At 39.0% G+C, this 8612-nt stretch overlaps 1 protein-coding gene across 1 annotated transcript in view; it reads right to left on the minus strand.

Annotated features, from left to right (window-relative positions):
- Positions 1-8612, minus strand: part of camkmt (calmodulin-lysine N-methyltransferase) — a gene marked incomplete at its 5' end in the record, with an annotated part of 136045 nt that overhangs the window by 28702 nt on the left and 98731 nt on the right. The window lies entirely within an intron of this gene.

Genomic DNA, 8612 nt, shown 5'->3' on the forward strand with positions numbered 1-8612 from the left:
CATGTTGCACATTCAAATCTAGTTGAACGATATGACACCCAATGCGGTGGTCGTATTGTTCACAAATGCTTGTGTACACACACATGCATCCTTACAGGCATGTGCACTCACACAAGGGACCTCAAATATTTTGTCGATTTTGAGATTGGTTGGGAGGGAATAAGGCTCAGACATTGACCAGGAGATCCAGTATGTTGATGAATGCTGAGTTAACCATGTATCATCTCCACCACGGTTTGGCTCTCCTGCTCAACGCAGGAACCCTTCTGATTTCTGACAAATCAACAACATTTCCAGTGAACATCATTCTGACGCAATTCAGCATCATAATGTATGAAAATTGTATTCACGTGACGCTCATTCAACATTTTTTAAATAGCCGCTACTAAGGTTAATTAAAGTAACGTTAACTTTCTAAGGTTGGATGAGTCGATTACGCAAACCGCTGTAGATAACGTTAAATGGAGAATACAATCGCTGGGTAAGTTAGCCCAGCATTATCAGTAGTCAACAATCAACAATCATACAAACAATAACATATCAGTGTGTTGAACGTTGTTATAACGTTATATCACAGCCCATCGTAGTAAGCTGAATCGATCAAATATCACATCACTAAATATGGTATGTGCAGTATTACTGTGTTGGAAAGTGGAATTACACACAGCTCGTGCAACAGGCTGCCAATTAAGTACAAATACATTGCAAAAAACCATAGCATGTATAGTGACACCAACGTCACCCACAAAGAATACAACGCTTAGTATTTACAGGAGGGAGACTGTTTAACTTAACTTTAAGCTAAAACACATGACAGCTCTTTTAATGTAGTCACATAAATTGTCAGCTGATCATGTCCTCTCTGTATCTCAAGAATTTAGTGCTTCTGTTGACATTGTGAATACTTTATGTTGCAGGTAGACTGATAGCTCCTCATTGGATGTACCAATGTCAACTGTTTTTGAGACCTGGAGTATGGCAGGGGGCAAGACCCATCACACAGAATCACAAGAGGGATGGCCACAGGAAAAAGGTCAAGAAGAGTAAGCGGTGCGGCTAGAGGAAGACCGGTGGGTACCGGCCCGGCAGGAGTGAGCAGGATATGTGACCAATGCCCAGACCCAGATGGCCAGACCACTGGGTTCATGGCAGCACCGTTATAATTATTGTTAGCAACATCACTCCTGTTATCTTCTTTATAGCTTCCTTTTCATAGAGGTGAAAAGTAATATTTTTACACAATTTATAATAATTGTTGCTATAAGATATATTACATGGTTACACACTGCCTTCTTTATAAGATATCTCATATTCAAATAATAGTAAGAGTCTGAGTGTTTAAATACAGAAGCAATGTTCCTTATACACAGTACAAGACATGAATCTATAATTGTAAAAGTAAAATGTTTGCTTTGCAATTAATATATTTACATTTCAAGGTGGTGTTGTGAGATTGCAAATGGACATAAAATAAGAGTTGGGGGGTTATTGTGTCCTCTAGGGTTAAAGTTGAAAAATGACAAAAATATTTAAAAGTGCAGCTTGTTGAGTTGACACTGGGGTTCAGAGGAATGAGGTTGTAGTTTACATTCTGCTTTCGTGTCTTGAAGTGTAGAGCTGGCCCCTTTGAGGTCAAAGACATTGCACTCAGATGAATAGGAATAACGATAATTACCCATCTCAGAAAAATAAAGACCAGGGCCATACCATAATTCAATCAAACAAAAAACTATATATTCTTACAAAAAATACTTTATATAGACCAGGGCCATACCATAATTCAATCAGACAAAAAACTTTATATATTTACAAAAAAATACTTTATAAAAAAATACGTTATACGTTAATATTATTGCGGTTAAACTCTTGACTAAATTGCGGTGTCTCTGAGGCATGATCGAAATAGTTCTAATTCATCAATATATGAGGGTATTACTTATATGATCAACTGCATGGTGCTTTCATCATATAATACTGTTACACTATTGACATTGAGGATAGCCAAAGTTTTCCAAAAGTATCATCAGAAGAATAATAGTTAGTGAGTACTATTATTACGGTTGTTAGTACTATAATTACGGTTGTCATAGGCGTCGATTCCGCTGGGGACGCGTCCCCACCAGTTTTCGTCAAGATTCATTTTGTACCCACCACTTGTAAAAAAAAAAAAAAAAAAAAACTCGAGTTGAATTATTATGGATATTTACACGGATCTTCTAAATGCCGTGGAACTCTCCGTTCACTTGCACGGGCTCTTCACAACTTCCGGCGGTGAATTATATTTGATAATTCACCGTTGCTAAGTATGATTGACCGCTGTCAAGGAAAACAAAGGACTTTTTGCCTCTAATGACGTCTTTGGTGGCACTCCGCAAGTAGTCCGGTAACTTGTCAACCCCAGCGTCTTCGGTTGCTATGCAACGCCAACGTCTTTGGCGGACTATTGCTCTGCTGATTAACACTACGAATGCTGGTAACAAATAAATTGTAAAAAGACACACCATGTGAAGTTATTTTTTCATTTTGGCAAGTAGCCGTGTTAGAACTTCGGCAGTCATTATCGAAAATAAGCCCCTTCAGGGCAAAGCAAGACATCTTCGATGCGCGTTAGTGACCTGTTCGCCCTGTCGGGGCTTATTTTCCCGATAATGACCAGCGTTCTATACATTATCCCTTACTTATTACACAGCTCTTCTCAATGCTGTAGACTGCTCCATTCACTTGCATGGGCCTTCCCAACATTCAGCCGTCAATTATTTTTGTTTATTACACGGCTCTTGTCAATACAGTGGAATGCTCACGTCCAGCATATTTAACCACTGTCAAGGAAAGTGGATTTTTTGCCTCTAATTCACGTCATCTGTATCACTCCGCAGTCCGGTAATTTATCAACCCCAGCGTAATCGGTTGCTAAGCGACGTCAAAGAAAGGCAAACTATTTCTCTGCTGATCAACGCTACGAATGATAACAAATACATTGGAAAAAGACACACTGTGTGAAGTTATTTTTTCGTTTTGGCAAGTAGCCATTACTAATAATACCAATAATCTTTGGCTGGGATGATGAGGCATCAGACAATCAAGTCATTTTAGCCTGAATACATAAAAAAGCACCAGAGCAGGTTGCTAGTACCATGGACAGTATCAGAACGATAACTTGTTGAACTAAATGGATGTGTAGGCAACACCACGGCATGCAGACCACTGCCACATAAATAAAGCTAAGACGCATATTTATTGCTTAAGATTTGCTGGTGCTGTGGCGAGGTCTTTTGTGTTTTTTGCACTCAAGTGATTGGCTGTTTTAACTTGCAATTGATAGTCGGTGGAGTCAGTCTCTTGTTGACACAAAGTGACTTTTTGGTCATTCTTGCTTTGCTTGAATTCTGGAATAATTGTGGGGGGGAGTGTATGAGTTTTGGTCAGAATGCCTGATGTAGGCTAGATTGGATGGAATGCGTGTCGTGAATTGAGAAAAGCCAGCTCATGACGTGATACAGCGTTCAGCTGTGCAACAAATATTTTTTCTTTTTCAATCTTGACGACTTCTGTAGTGCTGTGTGTAGCCACATGCTTGCCCCTTCTGAACTTAAACACGCAATTCATTTCCTTTCCTGGCTCCTATTGTTTATGTTGGTAGCTAAGCCATGTCATGTCACGTTGTCAACATTGGATACATGGAGCAGAACATAGTGGGTCATATGTCCAATGCTTTTTGGAAACGTTTTCTTCATAAAACGTGCCAGACAGATTTTGTATACATTTTATTCCTTAGTAATTAGCTACATGGGTATGCCGTCTTTCAGAACCTTTCATTACCAGCACTAAAGAGAGAAAAAAGAGTGCATCTTTCTCATTGTACCCAGCACTTCTGAAAATGCACTTCCAAATGCGTCTGTCCCCAGCACACAAACCAAACTGACGCCCATGCGGTTGATAGTACTATTAAAACGGTTGTTACTACTATTACTCCTGTTAGTACTATTATTACGGTTTTAAGTACTATTATCGCGATAACGTGAGCCAAATGGTGCTCACCTGTCTAGTAGAAGAGAGATTGGCGTCTCTTTGTGGTCCTAGCTCCTCATGAAGCTTCCATCTTGGGAATGCTGCACCAATGCCCACCCTCGTCCCCCTCCTCACACAGATTATCTTCTTGGTTGGTTTGATTCACTCGTACGTTTACGCATTTCATGGACAGCTTCAGCGTCAGAAGTCGATGCAAACTGGACTAAGTAATCCTAATTCATCATCACGAATAAGAACCAATAAAAACAACAGAATGAAAAGACAACTGTGTGGATCGCTCTCTAGTTCGCCCACTTCCTTCCTCACTCAGTGTGTTTCCCATTTTTTCCAGAAGTTAGGGGTTAAAGGGCAGAGGACTCTTTAACACACAAAAAAATTGCCCGGCCCGTTACCGTGCACGAAAGTACGGATTTCTCTGAGCTTGGACTTGGTTGGAAATATTTGGGATAATGTATGAACACATCCAAATAAAAATTCTAACGTAGATCTATTCATTTTTAGATATTTGAATGCTGAAACATATTTAATATGCCTTTGAGTGAGCCTTGTAGCAGCTTAAAGGTCCTATTACAACAGGTACAGGAAGCATGGCCCATCTTGTTTAGTTAATTATCTGACTGGGAGAATGGCACATCCTCACAGTTTAAATGATTCTATGAAATGGAAGCTGTTTGGCAGGAAGCTTGTTCGACTCAATCCCAAGACAAAGGAACTGCACAATTCAGGGCAATTTTAAAAGTCAATAAAACAATGGGAATTACTCTTGGCGATGCAAGTGTATGTGTGGGTTTCAAGACAGCTACAAACAAACAAATGGTAATTGGTTGCTAAGCAACAAACACTGAAAACAACAGTTTCGACTCAGTAGGATGATGCTGAGACAACGACCCCCCTGTACATACCACATTAACATAATTGCATGAAATCCCATTTGATCAGATTCCTTGGAATTGTTTGTCGTGTTTTCTGATATACGATGTCTAAATGGCTTTGAAATCAGGTGGAAGAAAGCATCGCTTGTGTCTCTCATGGCAACTGAAGAACGACATCTAACAGGATCCACCATTACACTAATCTGTTGCAGTTAACTAACATGACATTAAAATACACCCACTGCTGCTGGGGAGACTTCAATTAAATGTGAACCATACCCAACCGATTGGGCTGAAACTGTTTGGATTAAATGTTAGTACTATTATTACTGTTGTAAGTACTATTATTACCGTTGTTAGTACCATTAATACTTTTGTTAGTACTATTAATATGGTTGTTAGTACCATTAATACTGTTGTTAGTACTATTATTACGGTTGTTAGTACTATTATTTCAGTTGGTTGTATTATTATTACAGTTGTTAAAACTATTATTACTGTTGTTAGTACTATTACTACTGTTGTTAGTACTATTATTTTGGTTGTTAGTACTATTTTTACGGTTGTTAGAACTATAATTACTGTTGTTAGTACTATTATTACTGTTGTTAGTACTATTTCTACTGTTGTTAGTACTATTATTACAGTTGTTAGTACTATTATTTTGGTTGTTACTACTATTTTATGGTTGTTAGAACTATTATTACTGTTGTTGGTACTATTATTACTGTTGTTAGTACTATTAGTACAGTTGTTAGTACCATTATAAATGTTGTAAGGACTATTATTACTGTTGTTATTACTATTATGCGATAACGTGAGCCAAATGGTGCGCACCTTTCTAGTAGAAGAGAGATTGGTGTCTCTTTGTGGTCCTAGCTCCTCGCGAAGCTTCCATCTTGGGAATGCTGCACCAATGCCCACCCTCGTCCCCCTCCTCTCACAGATTATCTTCTTGGTTGGTTTGATTCACCCGTATGTTTACGCTTTTCATAAACAGCTTCTGCATCAGAAGTTGATGCAAACTGGACTAAGTAATCCTTATTCATCATCACCAATAAAAACCAATAAAAAAAACAGAATGAAAAGACAACTGTGTGGATCGCTCTCTAGTTCGCCCACTTCCTTCCTCACTCAGTGTGTTTCCTGGTTTTTCCCGGAAGTTAGGGGTTAAAGGGAAGAGGACTCTTTAACACACGAAAAAATTGCCCGGCTTGTTACTGTTCATGAAAGTACGGATTTCTCTGAGCTTGGACTTGGTTGGAAAATTTAGGCTAATGTATGAACACATCCAAATAAAAATTCTAACGTAGATCTATTCATTTTTAGATATTTGAATGCTGAAACCTTATTTAATATGCCTTTGATTGAGCCTTGTAGCAGCTTAAAGGTCCCATTACAACAGGTACAGGAAGCATGGCCCATCTTGTTCAGTTAATTATCTGACTGGGAGAATGGCACATCCTCACAGTTTAAGTGGTTCTATGAAATGGAAGCTGTTTGGCAGGAAGCGTGTTCGACTCAATCCCAAGACAAAGGAACTGCACAATTCAAGGCAATTTTAAAAGTCAATAAAACAATGGGAATTACTCTTGGCAATGCAAGTGTATGTGTGGGTTTCAAGATGGCTACAAACAAACAAATGGTAATTGGTTGCTAAGCAACAAACACTGAAAACAACAGTTTCGACTGTTGACAGGGGGATGATGCTGAGATAAGGACCCCCCTGTACATACTAAATTAACATAATTGCATGAAATCCTATTTGATCAGATTCCTTGGATTTGTTTGTCGTGTTTTCTGATACACGCTATCTAAATGGCTTTGATATCAGGTGGAAGGAAGCATCGCTTGTGTCTCTCATGGCAACTGAAGAACGACATCTAACAGGATCCACCATTACACTAATCTGTTGCAGTTAACTAACATGACATTAAAATACACCAACTGCTGCTGGGGAGACTTCAATTAAATGTGAACCATACCCAACCGATTGGGCTGAAACCGTTTGGATTAAATGTTCACCAGGCCTTGACCCTAACTCTCACCCCCTCTTTGAGTGGTTCAGTCATTCTGGAGGCTCTGAAGTTATCAGGCTGGGATGGTGTACAGAATGAAAATGACATGTTTGAGGTTATGTTAGTACATCACTGATCAATTAATTAATAAAGTATAGAAGTAATGTAAAAGAGAGGGACACACACACAAACAGACACACACACACACACACACACACACACACACACACACACACACACACACACACACACACACACACACACAGTTATCAGGAATGAGCTCATGGGAGGCAGCTTGCAGATCACAGCAACCTCTCACTGAATCAATGGAATAGGCTTTTAAACACACACACACACACACACACACACACACACACACACACACACACACACACACACACACACACACACACACACACACACACACACACACACACACACACACACACACACACCACACACGCACGCAGGCGACTCATGTCAAGTTTTAATACACTGGCTAAAGGAGTTGGAAAGCAATTCAATTAGTATTTCCTTCTCTTTAAAGCCCACAAAGAGCTGAGACAAATCCAATCGAGAGAGAGAGAGAGAGAGAGAGAGAGAGAGAGAGAGAGAGAGAGAGAGAGAATGCAAAAACACTAGGAAAACATTGAGAAACCTGTCAAATCAGAAACTTAGGGACCCAGACAACAACAATATCCGTCTCCATTATTATGAGACCTTAAAACAATACAGAAACACAATAAGGAGAAAAAGGGACTATGCTAGGAACCAGATAAACCAAATTGAGGAATACATAGACTCAAACCATTTCTGGGAAAATTGGAACACACTTAACAAACAAAAACGGGAAGAATTAAGCATTCAAAATGGAGATTTATGGGTAAATCACTTCTCCAATCTCTTTGGCCCCATTGTAAAGAACAAAGAACAAACACATATACAAGATAATTTACAAACACTAGAATCAGTTATTAAAGATTATCAGAACCCAATAGACTCTCCAATCACATTAAAAGAACTACAGGACAAAATAAGTTATCTTAAACTAAAAAAGGCATGTGGTGTTGATGGTATTCTAAACAAAATTATTAAATATACACATCTCAAATTGCAATTGGCAATTCTAAAACTGCTTAACATTGTTCTTAGCTCCGGGATCTTCCCCAATATTTGGAACCAAGGACTGATTAGCCCAATCCACAAAAGTGGACATAAATTTGACCCCAATAACTACAGAGGGGTCTGTGTCAACAGCAACCTTGGTAAAATTCTATGCATGATTATAAATGGCAGACTCCTTAACTTCCTGACTGACAATAATGCCATAAGCAAAAACCAAATCGGCTTCTTACCAAATTATCGTACAACAGACCATATATTCACATTAAGCACCCTCATTGACCACCAAATAAACCAAAACAAAAGCAAACTATTCTCCTGCTTAGTAGACTTTAAAAAAGCCTTTGACTCAATTTGGCATGATGGTCTGTTGTTTAAATTAATAGAAAGTGGTGTTGGAGGAAAAACTTACGACACCATAAAGTCCATGTACACAAACAACAAATGTGCAGTTAAGATAGGAAAGAAACACACAGACTTCTTCCCACAAAGCCGGGGTGTGAGACAGGGATGCAGCTTGAGTTCAACCCTGTTCAACATATACATCAACCAACTAGCAAGCACATTAGAA

Source organism: Pollachius pollachius, assembly GCF_949987615.1.
Source record: "Pollachius pollachius genome assembly, chromosome: 2".
Classification (NCBI taxonomy): Eukaryota; Metazoa; Chordata; class Actinopteri; order Gadiformes; family Gadidae; genus Pollachius; species Pollachius pollachius.